Source organism: Amblyomma maculatum, chromosome 3 (genome assembly GCF_055883805.1).
Source record: "Amblyomma maculatum isolate TAMU_Amacu chromosome 3, ASM5588380v1, whole genome shotgun sequence".
Classification (NCBI taxonomy): Eukaryota; Metazoa; Arthropoda; class Arachnida; order Ixodida; family Ixodidae; genus Amblyomma; species Amblyomma maculatum.
This window is the reverse complement of record NC_139346.1, coordinates 31564595-31586020: the sequence shown is the minus strand read 5'-3', so window position 1 is coordinate 31586020 and position 21426 is coordinate 31564595. Positions and strand designations below refer to the sequence as shown.

At 48.1% G+C, this 21426-nt stretch overlaps 1 protein-coding gene across 1 annotated transcript in view; it reads right to left on the bottom strand.

Annotated features, from left to right (window-relative positions):
• The window catches only part of LOC146194451 (sn-1-specific diacylglycerol lipase ABHD11-like), a 113986-nt gene that overhangs the window by 75848 nt on the left and 16712 nt on the right, over positions 1-21426 (bottom strand). The gene's annotated exons all lie outside the window — the stretch shown is intronic.

Here is a 21426-nt window from a genome sequence, read left to right as displayed (position 1 = left end):
ACGAGACATGGGTTGTCTGCTCTGAGGCAGCAGGTGCTGGTGTATAGGTTAAACTTTCTAAAGCGACTCATGGTATGAGAGACGGCGTAGCGGAGTGGTCCTGAAATCTAGACCACGTGGGATTCTCTGATATAAACCTGCATCGCACAGCACATGCGAGCCTTGATTTTCACATCCATCGAAAAGCGACCGCCGCGGACGGGATTTAATCTCGAATCCTTCGGCACGGCAATAGAGGACCCTAACTACTGCAGCACCGCGGCGGTGCAGACATGCTATAGGCTCGAGGTGAGTGGCACAAAAGCCTGTGTGCTGTAGAATGCCAATGCCCAATGGCGCCACGACAAATCACTGCCCCCAAACAAAGTACCTTACCAAGTGATAGAAGCTTTATACATACATTTTGGCATTATGTTTAATCTATTCAGTAAGTGTGCGCCGAGCGATTGGCCTTATGCTCGTAGCTAGCTACTCAGCCCCTGTGAAATATGGGTAACACACCAAACCTTCCTCCTATGGACATTCAGGTCAAAGCAACACAAAGAAGTCGCTAGCATGCAGTCAAAGTTACATCCTATATGACAGCCATGCCTTTCTGTCTGATTAGGATTTCTCCTTGCTCAATGCTTGTTCGTGAAAAACAACGACATATAGGCCCAATCTTTACATAAGACCAGTATTCAGGGACACTTTTTAATTGAGTAACCTAGTAAATATTATCAGATAATGTTATACACATGTTGTTAGTAGTGTCCTCAGCTTCCGTTCGGTGTCGAAAAATTTGCTCATCTTTGTCCTGCCATCACAGTGAGTGGTTGAATCCGCCTTAGAAAGAACAATGAGAAGCGCTCTTGAAAATAACAGCAGTAACATGAGGATTATTTTCAAATGCATTTTGTAAAACAGGTATTGGGCTCTGATATGTTCAGCGCCTATTGCTGAAGAGAACGACGACAAGCATGTTCAACGCGCGTGACGGGCAGGAAGGAAAACGACAACGAAGCTCGCTTCGACGCTCGTACGTGTGCTGACACGTCTCACGACTGATCGCAGAACGTTCTATTGACTGTTGACGACGTATCGCCCTGTGCAAGGTCTTCTACAACAAGTGGTGGAGGTGCTAGCAATCCCCTCAACCTGGAGCTTCGCAGCCGAGCTTTGCCTACCACTTCCGCGATGCCTGAGACCGCCAGCCAACCGCCAACCCCATCGCTTGTCATCTGTCCTGGTGCAGCGCGTCAGCGCGACCCAGCCATCTTCAGCGGCACCGATGACACGGATGTAGAAGACTGGTTGGCATCGTATGAATGCGTAAGTGCGTACAACAAGTGAGACGACACCGTGAAGCTGACAAACGTCATTTTCTATTTGAGCGACGTTGCCAATCTATGGTTTTGCAACCATGAGAGTGACATTTCTACCTGGACGGCTCTCAAGACCAGCCTGACCGAAGTTTTTGGCCGTCCCGCTATACGTAAGCTTCGCGCCGAGCAACGCTTGCGAAGTCGGGCACAACAAACCGGCGAAAACTTCACCAGCTTCATAGAAGATGTCGTAGACCTCTGTAAGCACGTAAACCCTACCATGAGCGACGCCGAGAAGATCGGACACATTATGGAAGGGATTGACGATGACGCCTTCCAGATGCTCGCCGCCAAAAACCCCCAAACTGTGTCAGATGTTATAAACTTCTGCCAAAGCTTCGATGAGCTGCGCAAGAGGCGGCTTTCCACACGACGTGCTGGCCTTCAGCAGGCCATTCTTTCCAGCTTTGCTCTCTCCGGGGACGGTGCCCAGGACCAGCAGTCGCTAATTCAGCACATTCAACAATTTGTTCGCGAGGAGGTCGCACGCCAGCTTTCCTTGTCCACCTTCACTTGCCCGCCAGCACCTGCGCCTGCGGCGCCGCTCACTCCACTCTTCAGCGTGTCATACAAGAGCAGGTCGCTGAGGTTCTGCCTTCACCTCCTCAGCAGCCGCTGGTGGCGGCTCCTCTCATGTACGCTGATGTTTTGGTGTGGCCACCACCCCCTGTCGCCCCTGTGTACAGCCGGCCTCCCCTCCTATACGAGCCTCAGGGACGCCAGCAAAATGAGCAACCTACAGTCCCACCTTATCGTCCAGTTCTCCGCCGTCGACCACAGCCACGCTCTTCCAACCCCTGGCGCACACAAGACAACCGACCAATCTGCTACGCCTGCGGAGTCGCCGGCCATGTGGCTCGTTTGTGCCGCAATCGTAGCCCTCGTCCTTACGACTATACACGTGAGCCAATGTACAACCTTCCTCCGTCCCCCTCGCCTGTGTTCCCTGAGCCTCTTCCGCAGTCTTTTTCGAGTTATTATCGCCGCTCCCACCGCTCGCCTTCTCCTGGCCGTCGTTCCCGTTCTCCGATGCTCTGCCGCCAACCAGCCGTTAACACGGAAAACTAACGGCCGCAGTTCCGGAGGCAAGAACTGCGCCATCAAGGACCAACTAAAGACCTGTTCACGTACCAGCCAACATTATTACCATATTCATCGAGGGAGTTCCTGTCGAAGCACTTGTAGACACTGGCGCAGCCGTTTCTGTTCTTAATTACGCCCTCCGTCGCAAACTCAAAAAGGTGATGGCGCCGCTTCCTGCAATTTCTCTTCGCACAGCCAGCGCCCAGGATATTCCACCATTAGCCGCCTGCCCCGCCCGCCTTGTTATCGACGACGTTCAATACACAATAGAATTCCTCGTCCTCGCCCGCTCATCACACGACGTTATCCTTGGTTGGGACTTCCTCTCCAATCATAACGCCATAATAGACTGCGCCCGTGCTCAACTTGAGTTATCACCCCTCAGTGACACTTTTTTCGACACACCCGCTGCTGCTGCAGCTACCATGCACGTCGCAGAGGACACCGACGTTCCGCCTTTCTCCTCAGTGCTTGTGCCTCTTTATTGTGCTGCTCTTTCCGACGCCACTGTTATCTACACACCTTCGTTACGATGCGCTGACCAAAAATCCGTGTTGCTGCCCCATGCTGTGCTGACAATTTTTCGCAACTCAAGTGCTATTTTTGTTTGTAACCCGTGTCCCTGCCCTACCACTTTACTTCGTGGCCAGTCACTGGGTAGTGTTGCTTTGCTCGATTCCACGCCCACCTATCCCTTTGACGATACCATCGCCAGCCTTCACATCAGCGCCATAACACCTATTCCTGTCGTCACTCTATCATCTCTCGAAGTTTTCCACCGGTCCATCGACGCTGGCCTGACGCCCTTACAACGAGCCCAGCTAGTCGCCATCCTACAACGTTTCGCGGCTTCGTTCGATTCCCAGCAACATTCGTTGGGGCGCACAACTACCGTTACTCACCGTATTGATACCGGCACACATTCCCCTTTGCGCCAGCGTCCGTATCGTGTTTCAGCAGCCGAGCGCCGCATTATTGACGAACAGGTGACCGACATGCTCCAGCGCAACGTAATCCAACCGTCGCACAGCCCTTGGGCGTCTCCGGTCGTCCTGGTCAAGAAAAAAGACGGTTCCATCCGATTCTGTATAGATTACCGCCGACTGAACAAGATCACGCGCAAGGACATCTATCCTCTACCTCGTATAGACGACGCCCTTGACTGCCTGCAGGAAGCTGAGCATTTCTTCAATAGACCTGCGTTCCGGCTACTGGCAGGGGCCGATGGCAGAGGCCGATCGCCCAAAAACCGCTTTCGTCACACCCGATGGGCTCTATGAGTTTAATGTCATGCCATTCGGACTGTGCAATGCCCCTGCCACATTCGAACGCATGATGGACAACCTACTCAGAGGGCAAAAATGGCACACTTGCCTTTGTTACCTTGACGACGTTGTCATCTTTTCCCCAGATTTTCCATCTCACCTCCAGCGCCTTGAGACAGTTCTGCGATGCCTGACCGACGCTGGTCTCCAATTAAATTTAAAGAAGTGCCGTTTCGGAGCACGGCAGCTAACCATACTCGGACATGTCGTCTCCAAGGATGGCGTTCTTCCCGATCCGGCAAAATTGCGCGCTGTGGCAGAATTTCCCAAGCCAACTAATGTAAAAGAACGGCGCAGCTTCGTCGGCCTCTGCTCGTACTTCCGCCGCTTCGTTCGCAACTTCACCACAGAGTGTAGTTGAGTCTAATTGGAGTAGACTCCCCGCACCACTAATGTATCGCGGGTAGAGAGAAAGATGAGAAAAATAGGATACAAAAATAAATAAATGACAGATTGTCAAAAGGAAATAAATTAAAATAAATGTAGGAAAGATTGGGATTGTGAGGAGGAAATGTGAGGTGGCACCATCTAACGTCCACGGCCAAGGGAACGAACAGGGATCAGCGGGCATTTATTCAAATAGAATAAAAAAAAAAAAAAAAAAATTCTTCCTTCTTATTTTCTTGTTTCTTCTGATCTTGTATTTCCCTTTCGAAGACGGCCTTTTCCTAATCTTCACGTCTTCCTGTCTTGTTTTCTTTCTTCTTGATCTTGTGCTTTTCCTCTTTGCTTCTGTTCAGTTGTTCTCATTACAACATTCCTCTTCTACGTTGTGTTTTCGGACTTTGTCATCTTTGACTTCTTTCGATAACTTCTTTTGTTGTCTGTTTATTGTTCTATAGTTGTTCTGTTGTTTGTGTTGTTTGTATAGGTTTTGCCACCTCCGAAGCATGCTCGCCCCTCGCCAAAGGCCGCAGGGGTAACTTCTGGTGCCAAAACTGTGCCTAATCATATGATTTTTCCAATATTATCTCTACCATTTCGTTGATAACATTCATGTTGTTTTCTGTTTTTAATATTTCTGGTTTTCGTTTCACTGGATTTTTCCCTACGAGTTTCTCTAATTTTTTCCTTTGTTCCTCTGTCAGTAAACAGTCTTCTAAATAATGATCAAAATTTGTAGGTATTTTGCCACATGAACATCTGGTGTTATCGCTTATATTAAATCTGGCTAAATAAAATGGAAATCTACCATGTCCTGTTAATGCTTGAGATTGGTAGTGATTGGTTGGAAAATGTCCCGGAATATGTTTAACATTTTTGATCCAATCATAACTATATGTATCTTTACCATCTTTGTTCCATATGATATTCCATTTTTCTAGTATTTCTTTTTTAAGTTGTTTTTTGATGAATTGCTTTGTGATGGGGACAGCTATTTCGTCCCCCTTATCCCAAGCTCCTTTTGCTAGTTCGTCTACTTTATCGTTACCTTCATTTCCACTATGTCCTCTTATGTATGTCAAAAATATCTTTGATGTTTTGTTTTTTTAGTAATTGATGCTTTATTTCTTGAACAAAAGGATTGTTACTATTTGGATTATTGAGTGATTTTAGAGTACTGAGGCTATCTGTTATTATTTGGTAAAAGAACGGCGCAGCTTCGTCGGCCTCTGCTCGTACTTCCGCCGCTTCGTTCGCAACTTCACCACAATCATCAACCCTCTCACCAAGCTTCTGTCCAGCCACGATCTCTCAGCCTGGTCTCCGCACTGTGATGATGCCTTCGCGACACTCCGCCACCTTCTGACGACTCCGCCAATCCTTCGTCATTTCGACCCTTCTTCTCCCACGGAAATCCACACTGATGCCAGCGGTGTCGGCTTCGGCGCAGTACTCGCTCAGCGGAAGTCTGGCTTTGATGAGTACGTTGTCGCTTACGCAAGTCGGACCCTAACAAAAGCTGAAGCAAACTATTCCGTCACCGAGAAAGAGTGTCTCGCTATTCTCTGGGCAATAGCAAAATTTCGCCCCTACTTGTATGGCCGTTCTTTTGATGTCGTCACCGATCATCACTCCCTCTGCTGGCTGTCTTCTTTGAAAGATCCTTCTGGTTGACTGGCCCGTTGGGCTCTGAGGCTCCAAGAATACGACATCAATGTCATCTATCGCTCTGGCCGTAAACATGATGATGCTGACGCTCTCTCACGTTCTCCCTTGCCGTCTGAAGCCACTCCTGCTATATCCGTTCTACATCCCACCGACATGCCCACCGATATGACTTCCGAGCAACGCAAAGACGCATGGATCGCCTCACTCCTTGATGTTTTATTTGGCCGCGCTTCACGACGTTCTTGCCGCGCTCTCCGTCACCAGTCTCACCATTTCGCCATCAGAGACGAGCTCCTCTACCGTAGGAATTACCTTCCAAATGGTAGAAAGTGGCTGCTTGTAATTCCGACCCATCTACGCTCCGTGATTTGCTCCCATTACCACGACGATCCCCAATGTGCCCACGCCGGCTTATTGAAAACTTTCACTCGCCTGCGACAGCGGTACTACTGGCGTGGGATGTACCGTTATGTTCGTCGGTTCGTCCAGTCCTGCCAAGAGTGTCAGCGCCGCAAACACCCACCTCGCCAACCCACCGCTCCTATGCAGCCGCTGACCTGCACAGCTCAGCCCTTTGAGCGTGTTGGAATAGACCTATACGGCCCGCTTCCTAGCACATCAACAGGCAATCGCTGGATCATCGTTGCAATCGATCATCTCACACGCTATGCCGAAACGGCGCCTTTGACATCTGCTAAGCCCAAGACATTGCCTCCTTCATCCTCCATCACATAATTCTTCGCCACGGGGCTCCCAAAGAATTGCTGAGTGACAGAGGTCCCGCTTTCCTTTCTGAAGTTGTCGAAGCTGTTTTAAGAGAATACAAAATCTTTCACCGCGCCACCTCCGCGTACCATCCGCAAACAAATGGAATGGTTGAGCGTTTTAGCCGCATCATGGGCGACATGCTAGCAATGTATGTCGCTTCCGACCACTCCAACTGGAACCGCGTTCTTCCATTCGTCACATTCGCTTTTAACTCTGCCACACAAGCAACCACCGGTTTCTCACCATACTTACACCTGTATGGTCGTGAGCCCTCTTGTACTATGGACACCGTTCTCCCTTACCGACCGGATTCTTCCGAATTCACGACTGTTTCACAAGCTGCAACTTATGACGAAGAATGCCGCCAGCTTGCCCGGTCCTTCACTTCTCACGCCCAGCAACAGCAGAAAACCACCCGAGATCAATCTGCACTTCTTCCTACTTACCGTACAGACTCTTTGGTCTGGCTATGGGTGCCTTCCTCCAGTCCCGGCCTTTCATCCAAACTTCTGAGCAAGTCTGAGGGCCCCTACCGTATTGTCAAGCAGACATCCCCCGTCAACTACCTCATCGAACCCCTTACACCATCCACTGACCACCGTCGCCGAAATCGTGAAATAGTACACAGTAACCGCCTGAAACCTTACTACGATCCGGCCATCGTCACATCGCCATGAGCCGCCAGGATGGCGTCTTTTCGCCCGGGGGAAGTTGTAAAACAGGTATTGGGCTCTGATATGTTCAGCGCCTATTGCTGAAGAGAACGACGGCAAGCATGTTCAACGCGCGTGACGGGCAGGAAGGAAAACGACAACGAAGCTCGCTTCGACGCTCGTACGTGTGCTGACACGTCTCACGACTGATCGCAGAACGTTCTATTGACTGTTGACGACGTATCGCCCTGTGCAAGGTCTTCTACAATTTTATGGTCATACAGATAAGAATAAGAATAGTGTTTATTTAACATCTTGAGGATGTTGGGTATGCCGGCAAAAAGCAGGTGGAAAGGCTTGACGAGGAGGACACACCCTAAAGAGGCATTGCAGTGGTACATAGCATAATATCGCATAATATCATCCAGCATTTGGTTACCATAAATTGTTCGGATCTTAGGTACAAGCCATTTAGGTGTCGTTTGTGTAGCGTACATTAACTCTTTGCGTTGCAATCCTGACAGCTTTATCACCAGGCAGTTGTTATTGTGAACACCGATTTCATACGCCAAAGCTTTTTACCGCCGAAACCGTTTGGATGCTGACGCATCGATCTTCAAAAAGAGAGGTGGCATGTTTCTCAACTTGTTTTGAGGCCTGAACAGCATAGCTTTCGTTTTTTCAGTGTTTATGTCTAAAATATTATTTTGAGACCATTCTAGAAGCGACTGTAGGCATTTTGAGTCCGGTTTCTCAAGATCTACCAATTGGGAAGCTCTGAAAACTAGACTGTCGTCGTCAGCAGAAATGACAAAAGCTGATAGATTACTAATACGACAACGTCATTGAGGTAAAGCAGAAACAGCAACTATCCCAAAATACTACCTTGAGGAACGCCAGGAACCACGTGCCTGACATCTGATAAGTCATTGTTTATTTTTACTTGTTGAGATCGAGAACTTAAATAGGACCGTAATATAGTGTTCGAGTTTATCCAACATTAATTTGTAATTGATGCGATTGAATGCTTTTGAAAAATTAACAAATGCGCCAAGGGTTAGACATTTGGACTCAAAAGACTCCAACATTACTTAAGGAGCACACATTGCGTCACCCACCTGGGCCCGTTTGGGCAATTTGGGCTTAGGCAACCGCAATAACCCCCATGAGGGCCCTCTTTAGAGATCAAGCGGGCAAGCCAAAATTGGGCTTGCCAATGCATTTCCCAACTGGGCATCATATAGGCGTAGAAAGGGCTAAGTAAGCAAATATTCCCCCATCTGGCTCTCAAGGGTCCCGCTTGTGTAACTTTAGGGCCGATGCAAAGAAAATTTGGGCTTTGTGTAGAAAAAGTCTGGGCTAATCAAATTGTGGCTGCCTACTGAAAAGCGCAATAGGTCCCGCAAGGGCCGCGGCGGGGCTAAATACGGATATGTCCGCGCATTGCCTATATGGGACCCTTAAGGGGTACTGGAGGGAAGGTCAAACGGAAATGTTGGCTTCATGCAGAAACTTCCTGGGCTGCCTCAAATTGAGCTGCCAACTAAAAACCTAGATAATTTCCGCATGGCCATTAGCGGGACAGGAAGTGCTCCTACTCGCTTTAGCCAGCATCTGCCTCTTGCGAGGCACTTTAGGGCACATCCGATGCAAATGCTTGCCTAAAGCGAATAGTAGCCGGCCTAGCCCAAATGTGGCTGCCCACTCAAACACTGAATAGGTCCTACGGGGTTTTCATCCAGGCTGAAAAAAGGGCATGCCTCCTCGCTGTCAACACTGGTATTTCTTGGGTTAACTGCGGGCAAATGCAACATATATTCGCACTCCATGCGGTAAAAATAAGATAAGCCCAATTCGGGCTGCCCACGAAAGGCCGCAGTGGGCCCCAAATTGGAAATAAGTAGGCTTAACAAATTGGAAGTGGGCTTATCGTTTTGAAACGTCTTCAGCCTATCGTTCAGGCACCATTTAATTTATGTAATTATATGGTGCCTGGAAGCTTAAATTGCCACTTTGTCTCGCTACATCCACGTAGCATGCGTGGTCGTCTGTAAGGTAAGTGGGGTCAAGTGTCTCGGCCTTGATTTGACGGCGTGCGTCGTGGCGCCGAGCCAGCATATTCTTCGGAAAGGTTTAACCGCGAGGCGGCTGTAGACCCCTATAGGAAGAGGAGCTGCGTGATATGTATCCCCGATAGGAGTTACGTGTAGGCGGTCAAGTATAAGGTGATCATACCTGATGCGTGAGAGGCGGTGAACTTGGGCGATTTTATGTGCTTCGATGAGTTCTGCAAGAGTGTTATAGACACCCAGGTACAGCAGTCGCTGTGTACTGGCATAGTGGGGCAGGCCTAGCGCTGCCTTATACGCGGAACGGATTACGCTGTCCACTGTTCCACATTCTTCTGGCGTAGGTGGTAGTAAGGGAAGGCATAAACAATGCGGGTAATTAGAAAAGTTTGGGGTATCCTACAAAGTATCTGCTCTTTCATGCCTCGGCGGCGAGTGGCAATGCTCCGAACGTGGCCGTTAATCTGATGGGCTGTAGCCCAGAGACGTTTGATAGCCTCCGTGCTTTGGGTGTTATTCTGCACCATCATACCGAGGACAGGGATGGTCGGGACTGAAGCTATGGGAATGTTATCTAGGTGGAGCTCGATCGGTTCAGGTAAGTCTTGGATGGGCCGGCGGACCCTCCTGTCTCTGATGATCCTTAATTCTGATTTCGTGGACGAGCAAGAAAGACCGTTGGCTTGGACAAAGGCCTGGACAGTGTCGAGTGCCATATGAAGGGAGGTCTCTGTGTCCCCGTCCGAGCCGGAGTTTGTCCAGATGGTAATGTCGTCTGTATACAGCGAGTGTTTGACATGTGGTATGGCGTCGAGCCGCGGTGGGAGGCCTCACATTGTTGTATTGAAGAGGAACGGGGATAATACTTCTCCCTGCGGTTCGCCAGGAGTGCCAGGCATGATTTTATCGCTATGAAGGTCTTCAATATGAAGCTCACCTGTGCGATTGTTGGAGAAAATTAGCAATGTAAATATAGGTGCTGGCGCCGACATTAATTTGTGAGAGGTTGGTTAATATGAATGCATGCGATACGTTGTGGAACGCTTTGCTGACGTAGAGGCCTAACATGGTGCGTGTAGCCCGGATGGGACCTAGATCGAGTATGTCATGTTGGAGTTGCCCCATTACGTCTTGGGTGGAAAGGCCAGCACGGAAGCCAATTATATTTGGAGGAAAGAGGTTGTGTTTATCAGTGTGTGCGTGAACGCGATTAAGAATGACATGTTCCATAACCTTGCCCAAACAGGATGTGAGTGGTATAGACTGGAGATTGCTCAGCTCCAGTTTCTTGCATGGTTTGCGTATGAAAATGACTTTGGTATGTTTCCTTGTGTGTGGTAGATTACCTTCATACTAGTGGCGATTGAAAAGGTCCGTAATTGCCTCGATTGAGTGATCATCGTAATGCGCTCGACACCTGCCGCCGCGATGGTCCTAATGTGATTTAGAGCAGCGCGAACCTCTGCTACTGTGATGTCACAGTCCATGTCCGGGTTCTGGGTGCCCATGTAACCAGAGGGGAGAGAGATATCGGTAGATGTATTAATATATATTTGTCCCGCAGAGTATTGAGAAGTTGGTCATTTGTGCCCTGAAAAGCATGTATGACGCGGGTAAGATTTTTTTGCAAAGCGGTATTGGTTTGGGCAAGGTCTAGCAGATGTTTGAGCAAGAACCACGAGTTCTTGCATCATAACTGCCCATTGAGGCGGTCGAAAGCTGATGTTATTGCTCTTGACTTAAATGGGTTGAATATGCCTCGATCGTGCGTTCAAGGTGGACAAGACGGAGCTTGAGTTTACGGTTATGCTTACGGCATTAGTTTGAGGCCGTCCTCCTCCCGAGTGGCCTGTTTGCTTCAGGAGGCCACTCAGAAGGAGGACGGCCTCAAAGTAATGCACATGTGGGCAGCTCAACGTGGCAGGAGACAACAATGCACTGGAGACGACCCGCGGGTCAAAGCACTTCACGTTATTAGAACTGTTATTCCCGAAAACTGCCTGAGACACAAAGTAGTTATTGAACTCATCGGCTAGTTGTTTCCCACTCCTCTTTCATTGTTCACCAAGATTTCAAGTACATTAGTAGCAGTTAACTTGATTTAAAATTCGGTTTATTTTTGCCCCACAAGGTCGCCCCTTTTTAATAATGCTTGGTTGAAGAGGTTTTCCATGTATTCTTTTTTGCATGACGAATAAAATACGTAACTTTGTTCCGGTATGCTTTGAATTGTATAAGAGCCTCCGATGACCTGATTAGAATAAAGTTTAAAGATGGTTAAAGCTTCCAAACTGTGCGACAATATTTGAACACTACGGTGTTTATCACGAATATTTAGTAATTATGAGTTCTTATGAAAGTATTTTGGCTCGTTTGAGAACTGCGGCCTAAATATATTATTATACAATTATGCACATTAAGACTTGTCTGGGCTAGTTGCTTCATGGCTAAATGGTGATAGAACAGTGCGAAACAAACGAGGACGATGTTCCTGACTAAAAAATCCGGAATCTGCACCGCATCATCGGTTGCCCCTCTGCTTTCTTATATCTATTTGGCCACTGTAGAGAGAGCTGTCCAAGTTTTACTTGACAACCACATCATCAAGGTTTTTCGATTGGTCGACGATTGTCTGATTTTAATAGAGCATGCAGCAGCCGCTGACATACAAAGAGCTACTAATGGTTTCGTTGGATTGTTCAATGCTTCTTCATATGGGTTGGATTTCGTCGGGGACATTTCAAAAGATGCCAGGAACCAGTTTTTGGATTTTATGTTTCTCTTTCATGAAGTACATGTGTATTGAGCCTACAACGTGAAGTCCAAGAAAGGTCTCTTGCCTTATAAAAGCTCGCATTTCAAACTGGTGAAGCGGGCAATCGCCTGTGCGAAGCTTTGCTTCAGAGAATGAAGAATGACAGCTAAATAATGAAGGCCGAAAAGAAACGTTTGGCTGTTGTTCCGTACATCCACAAGCTGTCGCATAACATCAAAAGGAAGCTGCGAGGTTTGATGTGGATGTCGTCCTGTCTGGTCCATGAAAATAGGCCAAGATTTGCTGAATAGGCAGAACACGCCAGCTTGCACTGTAACGAATGCCAGCAAGTACAGATTACAGGACAGGAGTAGTGAACCAGGTTCCTCTCGCATGTGCAAAAGTATGTCTGTCTGACTAGGGGGCAGTAATAATGAATAGGCAGTGTGCACTTCCATCATGTAAAGAACAAGTCGTGGGACATATGTCTGGTCACTGCAATCAACTCCAGCATGAAGTTCAGCCTCTGACCTCGAACACTAAGTTCTTGACTACAGCAAACAACAAGATTGAAAGGAAAGTTATTGAAGTCTTTTGCATTGATATATCTGGGGACACATCAACCAGCTCTCCCTAAAATTCTCTGCAGGACAAGGAACAGAAATTGTTAGAAGCGGCCCGATGTTTTTGACACAGCCACTAATTGATGCCAGTGTCGTGTGAATCTTTTGGGTATGGCTTTGTGTTTCTCTCTTTTTTTCTTTTTCGTTTTTTTTTATGGAAGCTCCCGCGCTGTTCTCTTATTTGATTTTCGTTGCTTTGTCGTGTAACTGTTGCCTGTAGATATATTATTTATTTATTTGCCTAGTTTCTTTCTGGCTGTTGTTGATTGACTAGGCCTTTTGATGTGAGGGTTTTAAGACTATTCATCTTTTGACTGCGCCGTATGCTAGGACGGTTTAAAGTCGATTCACTTTTCTTCTTTCTTTTTCGCCTTTTCACTTTTTTCCTTCTGGCTTCCTTTTCCTTCGGCTTTGCACCCCTTTTTCATTTATCGTCCCGTCTATGGTTGGAGCGCACACGAGAGGAAGTAAGTACACTTGTTTTGCAACCATTGAAAGGACGACATTTACTATAAATGTGTTATTGACTTTTGCCTTTTCATGCGGTCTACCTCGTGGTCCAGTGTACGGTATTTATCGAGCTTGATTTTAGAAAATAAACAGCTACTAGTCAGCGCCTGCCCTGTGTTCACGTGCTTCTACGTCCTCGTTTGTTTCAAGCTGTTCTTTACTCATTTTGCCATGAAAAAATAGCCCATGCAAAAGTTTTGATTCAATACATATTTCTCCTACATTGAGCTCTTTACTATGAGAAAAACAAAGCACTAGTCAGCCATATTTGTCAACCTGGTAGCCTTAACGACCTGCCAGTGAGTGCTATCCTCCTGGCTCAAGAAAAGGATCGTCCCAATCGAGGTTCAGGCATTATTTTTCGGCCCTTTTCGGGCCAAGCACTACGGGTCAGCAATGTCCTCAAGTCTGAGTACTAGAGGCAGGTGAGACTGTATCAAGATCGCCTCAGCTTTTATATCCAGGTGGATTGCACTAGTGACGGCGAGGAACGAAAGCATCAAAGTTTAAAGAAGTTAGTGTCCCACGTCACCGAGTTCCTTTGGCAGCAAGCTTGCCAAAGGAACTCAGCCTGTCCAGAACCGGGCCAAGAAGGCCAACAAAATCAGGTCCCCTTTATCGGCGATGCTTGGCTTTCGAATGATATCTAGGCCATCTTAAGGAAAGAGCCGAAGTTCTCGTATAAACCATCAACCAACCATCTCGAGTTGTTGGCAATGGTTAGCGACGTGGCCAACCACTCCCGCAACCAGGATAAGGAACTGCTAATCCTTCCAAGTCTATGCACCAACCACTACTGATGAAGAAGCTGACGTTGAGAGATTTTATACGGCCCTGCAATGTCGTTTAGACAACACTCCATCATCATACGTCCTTTTTCTCATAGGAGACTAGAATGCTAAGATGGGGAATGAAGAAATATCCGGAATTACAGGCAAGTTCGGTCTTGGTGAGCCAAATGCTGGCAGAGGCTAGTAGAGTTTTGTCAAGAAAACTATTTGACCATAGCGAATAGTCATTTTCAACAACACAAGAGGCGCCTGTACACATAGACTTCACCGGAAGGTCTGTACAGGAATCAGATAGATTATATTCTTTGCCGGCAGAGATGAAGAAGCGCTATACAAGCAGTAAAAACAAGGCATGAGGCCGATTGTCGCACCCATAATCAGCTTCTTGTTGCCAAATTTAAGCTTAGATTAAGGAAAACGCAGAAATCTGGAAGGGCCTTTCAGGTGTGATCTGAATCAAATTCCATCACAATATGCTGTGGAAGCGAGGAATCGATTTCAATAATTAGATATAGAAGATAGAGCGACTGAAGAGATGCGGACTGATGTTCGTGATATAATACAAGAAGTTGCTACTCAGGTAGTTCCCAAGGAAAATAGATGCTAGAAAGCAAACTGGTTATCTGAACAGGCTTTGCAAATAGCTGAGGAAAGGAGGATGGCAAAAGTTATGGGGGAAAGACAAGATTCAAGGCTCTCAATGCGGATTTTCAGAAAATAGCAAGGAGAGATTAGAATGAATTCCTGAACATACAGTGTCAAGTAGTTGAGGACAACAGCCAATTGAGGAACACGAGAGCTAAGTATAAGACAATCAAAGATATCAAAGAAAGCTTCTGTACTAAGCTGAACGTGATAAAGGACAAATGAGGCAGGGACCTAACTGAAGCCTCAGATATAAAGATGAGGTGGCGGGAAAACGCACAAGAACTGTACAAGAAGGACCAGGATGTGCAAACCGAACATAAGACGGTTGTGATTACTGATCGCGAGCCGGGCATCTAGAAGAGTGAAGTTGAATGAGCCTTAACTAGCCTTGCTAAGAACAAAGCTAGCGGAACTGGTTGTATTCCAGCTGAGTTGCTTCAAAACCTCAGCCATGAGGCTGTTTAGTTTCTGTATACATTATGTCAGCAAATTTGGACAAACTTGCAGTGGCAACAGGATTGGAGGAGGTCAGTTTACATCCCCATTCCAAAAAGGCAGTGCCAAAGATTGTTCCAACTACCGCACGATCGCGCTTATTTGGCATGCTAACAAGGCGATGTTGAAAATCCCCCGAAGTAGGCTGCAGCAGTATGTGGATCGGGAGTTCATGGACGTGCAAGCTGGGTTTCGCAAGGGAAGAGGAACAAGAGACCAGATTGCCAATCTTCGCTGGATTATGAGAAAAGCAAGAGCATTTCAGAAACCCATCCACTTCTGCGTTATTGATTATGCGAAAGCGTTTGGCTGCGTAGATTACAACAGATTGTGGCAAGCTCTCCAAGCGCTGGAACTTCCAGTTCACCTAATCTGTCTCCTCAGGAACCTATATGAAGGGCAAGAGGCCACACTGAGAACTGGTCATGGTCTTATTGATTGGTTGCCGATTGAAAAAGGAGTGCGACAAGGCTGCATACTGTCTTCCTGCCTATTTAACCTATATGCTGATTGCATTATGAGGAAGGCCGGTCTGGACGAGTCTTCAGCTGGAATGAGGAATGCTGGAAAATGTATCAATAACCTTAGATATGCGGTTGATACCACTTTATTGGCAGAAAGTGAAGTGGAACTCAAGAGACTTCAGATGCGCGTACAAGAAGAGAGTGAGAAGTTTGGGCTTAAACTGAACATTAAAAAGACAAAGATCCTGGCGTCTTGCTCTATCAAGTCCTGGAGCATCAAGGGACAAGAAGTGGAAGCTGTGACAGATTTGTTCTTTATGGACTCCAAGATTACTCTGCAAGGAGACTACAGCCATGAAATTAGGAGACATCTGCATCTTGGAAAGAGAGCCATGGCTAGCCTTGACCACCTTGTAAAGGGCAGAGACATTACACTGCCAACCAAGATCCGTATAACTCATGCTATGGTCTTTCCAGTTGTGATGTATGGATGCGAGAGTTTGAGTGTGAAGAAGGCTGACCGCCGAAGAATTGACGCGTTTGAATTGTGGTGCTGGCGGAGACTCTTGAGAGTTTCTTGGACGGCCAGAAGATCAAATCGGTCGATATGGTCGACCATAAGCACTGACTGCTCATTGGAGGGTCAAATTCTAAAGTTAAAGCTCAGGTACATTGGTCATCTGATGAGAAGAGAGGAGTCGCTGGAGAAAGATTTGATGTTGGGAAAGGTTGAGGGTCACCGGAGAAGGGGTAGGCAGCGACGCGATGTTTAGATGTCATCCGCGAGGCGCTGCAGATGAAGTTATGTGATGTTAGGAAGATAGTGAGAGACCGGAAAGCGTGGCGTGATACGGTCGACAGGGTCAGGAAGAGTCGGACACGACTGAATGACTGAACGGAACTGAATCGGAAACGGAGTGGACTGCGTCATCAAAAGCGTAAGTCATGACCAGACAGTTCGTCCTACGCTTACGAAAGTAGCCACATTCTTGCAAGAAGGTTGATGCCTGGTCAAGTTGGTTAGACATTGTCGGTGCAGCATATTTACGACGAGGACAAGAGGAGACACAGACACAGAAAACAACCTAACGTGGTCACAGTCTGATAAGAAAGGTGGGTTTGAAGTGACGCCATTTGATGTTTTTAATGAGAAGGCGTTGACCCGCTAGAGAGGAGGAGAAAAAGAGGGTGGAAAGCAGAAAGAATGAACTTCGGTTGGCTATCCTGCACTGGGGAAGAGGAATGGATTAATAAAGGGGGAGGGTAGAAGAGGAGAGACTAGCCTGATTGACAGACTGTGACCCGCTATAGAAAAGACGTTTTGGCCAATGGACTCTCGAGAATCAAAGAAGTCAGCGGCGATTCGCTTGTTGATTGTCAGCTAGAACAAATACGGAAAAATTAGAAAAATGTAGGCAAAGCGAAAGCAAGGTGCCTTGAAGTCCTTTTTACTGGCATATACACATAAACAAGAGTGCCTGCTCTGAAAAATCGTTTCTGAAAGGTGTACTTGGCAGAAGCACGTCAGTCATTTTCTAAATGACAACCTCCTCTGTCTGGGAGAGTTGATCCTTTTAATGTGCGCCGCTCATTAGAAGTGGTCGAAGACTTGCGCAAAGGACAGGAGCTGCTACGGCTTTCTCGACGTTGAGGACATTTTCTACGCTATCCCCTACGGTGGCCTGCTGAATTCAGTGCTCCAAAAAAGTGACGAAGTCGGCACGATTAGTTTCCAGAACAAAACCAAACTATGCCAGGACAAGTTTATTGGCCTCCTTTAGTTCTACCTTGTCTACAGCTGTGTCGACAGGGATCAGTTCCTGATTCAAAAATCTGGAATCTACACTGGAGCATCGGTTGGCCTTGCGATTCTGATATTTATTTGGCGACTGTAGACAGTGCTGTCCAACAAGGTTTGCTTGACAAGTTCATCGTCAAGGTTTAACGATATAGGTGCTCCTCGTAGGTCTCAGAGAAAATGACAACGTTGTCAAAGTAGACGAGGCACGTCTGCCATTTCAGGCCGGCTAGGACAGTCTCCATGATTCTTTGAAAGGTTGCTGGAGCGGTTCACAAACCGAAGGGAAGCACCTTAAATTCATTCAGTCTGTCAGCAGTAATGAACGCGGTCTTCTCTCGATCATGTTCATCGACTTCAATCTGACAATACCCACTGCGTAGATCGAGTGATGAAAAGTATCGAGCGTAGCGGAGTCGGTCGAATGAGCCGTCGATTCGAGGCAATGGGTAGACGTTTTTTTTTTTCGTAAATTTGTTGAGCCTCATATAGTCGACGAAGAATCTGCGTGCTCTGTCCTTTTTAGCGGCCAGCACAACTGGTGAGGCCAATGGGCTTGTGGACAGCTGGATCACATCATCGCGGATCATTTCATCAACCTGCGCCCGAATAGCCTCTCGTTCTCTCACCGATACTCGGTAGGGATGTTGGCGGATAGGGCGCTCGGTGGGGTAAACTAAAATTGGATGTTTGGCTGCTGACGTCTGTTTCACATTGAAAGTGACGGCAAAGCAGTCACGTTAAGTGTCCGAAATTGCTTGAAGGCAGCGTTTCTGGGTAAAAGCCAAAGCAGGATTCACGTCAGTTTGAACAGTATGTCCGGTGCTCTCGGGAGGGTTGTCATTGGCCAGCGAAAGGGCGCAGTGGGTGGAGAGCGCACTGACATCGTCAAAATAAGCGATGGCTGTACCTTACGACAAAGTACGGTATTCGGCGGTAAAGTTCGTTAAATGCAGTTCAGTTCGTTCATTACTCAAGGTAAAGACCCCCCGAGCGACGCAGACTTGTAGGCTCAACAACAAATCCACGTTCGTTTCCGCGAGGCTTTGAAGGGCGGGAGGGTTGTCGCACTGCACTGTAACAAGCTGGTGCGTGGAGGTAGAGTGACATGGTCGTCGCAGACTCGGAAAGCTGGCCTGCCTCTGTAGTCGTCGCTGTGCTGTTTGTAGTCGTCGTATAGTGCGCGGTGAGTGAAAAAAAGTCACCATGAAGGCACGCAGGTCGATGATTACGCAGCTTTCTCTAATAAAATCAAGACCGAGAAGCAGGTCCTTGGGGCACTCTGCTAGCACAACGAAGCAGCACAGAAAAGTTACGCGGCGAATCTCGACGCCAGCGGCGCACACTACAAGTGGCGTTACCACATGCCCTCCGGCTGAACTTATCGGGGCTCCGTGTCAAGGGGTAAGCACTTATCGCAGGGTGGTAAGAAGGCCATGACTCATAACGCAAAAATCAGAGCAAGGGGAATTGTGTGGTGGTTATCACCGACGATCGGTATCTCGGCGGAAGGTAGCTCACCGTCGACAAAGCGCGGCGTGTGAGGCATCGTTGGGCTGACGGTTCGTTCGTTGCGTCGAATTGCGGCGCCGAAGGTAAGCTACTGTGATCGTCGGGAGGTGGTCGGTCTCGTTTGTCGCGCGGTGCGTTGAATGGGGGCGTCGCAGGAAAGCTTCGGCGATCGGCGAACAATGGTCGGACTGTAGGTCGGAGCGAAGGGCCGGAGGTCGGTCTGTTTAATCGAATCGGTAAGCGGAAGATGTTCGTCGTAGTGTTCGTCGATGACGGCCCTACCCCCTAGGGTCGCCGTCTTCAGTTTTCCCGGCGCGGACTTGGAGACTGCCTGAAGGAAAACGGCGACTGGGTGAAAATTGTCGCAGCAATGGTCACCAGGAGTGACGTCGCTGGAGGGACGCAGGTGGGAAGTTGTCGCTGAGTTATTGGCCAATGTCCCAAGGTCGTTCGCCACAGTTAGGCGGAAGGGCATCCGGTGAAAATCCGCCCAAGCCCATCCCAAGGTACTGGCAGTGGCGCAGTACGTGACCGGCTTCGCCGCAGTGAAAGCGCAAAGCTTGATTGTCCTGATGCGCCATGCGTGTGCTTTGCGAACGGGTTGGTCGAGCGTCAGGCACACCAGTCGAAACTGGATATCGGGGTGCAGGACGAGCGGGAGGAGCAGGGTTGCAGGGTGCCGATGGTTCTGTGCGCAGGGGTACGGAACACGTCCCTGTACGTCATGATGTACGGAGCAGGCGGCTGGGGTGATGGTACTGACGACACTGCTTGGCGGAGCTTAAAACTCATCTTTTTTAGCGCAAAAGGACAGGATACACAATAAGAAGACACGTACATCACATGCGCTGTGGTGCGTGTCTTTAATGTGTCTTCTTACTGTACGTGTCGCTGTACATTTTTTCTTACTCTGTGTCCTATCCTTTTGCGCTAAACAAGATGAATTTTAAGACTGATCACGAACTAGCCCAATAATTAACGCTTCTTGGCGGAGCTCTTCGCTCAAAACATCCGAGATGCCCCCAACACGCGGGTGTTGCTCCAGAGAGGGCAGCTTCTGCAGCTCTTCGCGCACAATGCTTCGGATGAGTTCACGAAGGGCTTCAGAGTCGTTTCCGGCCATCGGCAAGCGGAAGTCCACAGCAGTGATGTTCGCAGAGCGATCAAAATGCACAAATTGCTGATATAGGGCACGGTCGATGCTTGTCGCTTGCTTCGTGAAATCAGCCACAGTGCATGCAGGGTCACGTACAAGGCCAACAAACAGCTGCTCCTTGACGCCTTGCATAAGGTAGCGCACTTTCTTTGCCTCCGACATGGCCGGCTCAGTCTGGTTGAAAAGCCGAGTAAGTTTTTCGGCAAATATGGCGACGATTTCATTAGGCCGTGGTGCTCGGACTGCACAGCGAGTTAAGCCATCTCTTTTCTTGCATCGTTGCCAAATGTTCCGAGAAGCTGCCGCCGGAAATCCTACCAGGTGGTAATGTTGGCCTCGTTGCTTTCAAACCACATCTTGGCGGCAACCTCTAGGGCGAAATAAATATTCTGCAACTTCCGTTCCTCGCCCCACGCATTAAACACAGCGACACGGTCGTATCTGGTCAACCAGCCCTCAACGTTTTCAATCTTGTCGCCATGAAACGGCGTTGGCATACGCGGAGTATGGCAGATTAGCGGCGGGGCACTCATGGGAAGCTGAATGGTCAAGCTTTCCGCTGTAGTCATCATGGTTCGTGATGGGGAAACGAGGGGACCACACTCAGGAGCTAGGCTTCTCAAGCAGCGGCTCGCATTGTGTACAGATATGTCCAAGGTGTGTAGATGATCGTAGGGGACACCCAGAGGGTCTTCGTACAGTCGAGCGCGATTTGAAGGTTATCGCGCGAGCATCGACCGAGAACATGAAAGCTCCATGGCCCAGAATCATCTGCATATAGCGAGGGAGGTATCAGACCAGCTTCCCTCACTCTCTTCGCTGTTCCTTTGGCAGCTACCACTCCCTTCTGGGCGAGTAGCTTTTTAATTTGGTTTGTTTTTGATTTCGAGAAAAAAAGTGGTCATATTGCGCGTGACGTTTTTCCACCAATTTTTATTATCGTCCCCGAAGATAACAGGCAAACAAGTCCGCACTTTACCGCAGCGAATGAAAAGCTTAAACTAGAAATAAATGGTGCAAAAGAAAATTTGTGAGTGCATCGCGGGGTGATTGCTGTAGCATAGAACAGCGAACGAGGGAAAGAATAATCCAAAATCTTGATTTTCCCTGTTCCTAAAGCCGGCCGCTAGACGCCTGGAACGCTAGGCTAGTCGACGCTGGCGGATAACCTTAAAATTGCGGTAGACTGTACATGGTTTGTGGGGTTTAACGTCTCAAAGCGACTCAGGCTATGAGAGACGCTTTACTGTACATGGAATGTACCCGGAAACTCCACCAAAAATGTCACAGAAGCCAGTAAAACTGGGTAGGCAGGTTTACGTTCACCTACGCAAAGGCACCGTCAAAAGAAGGCACGGAA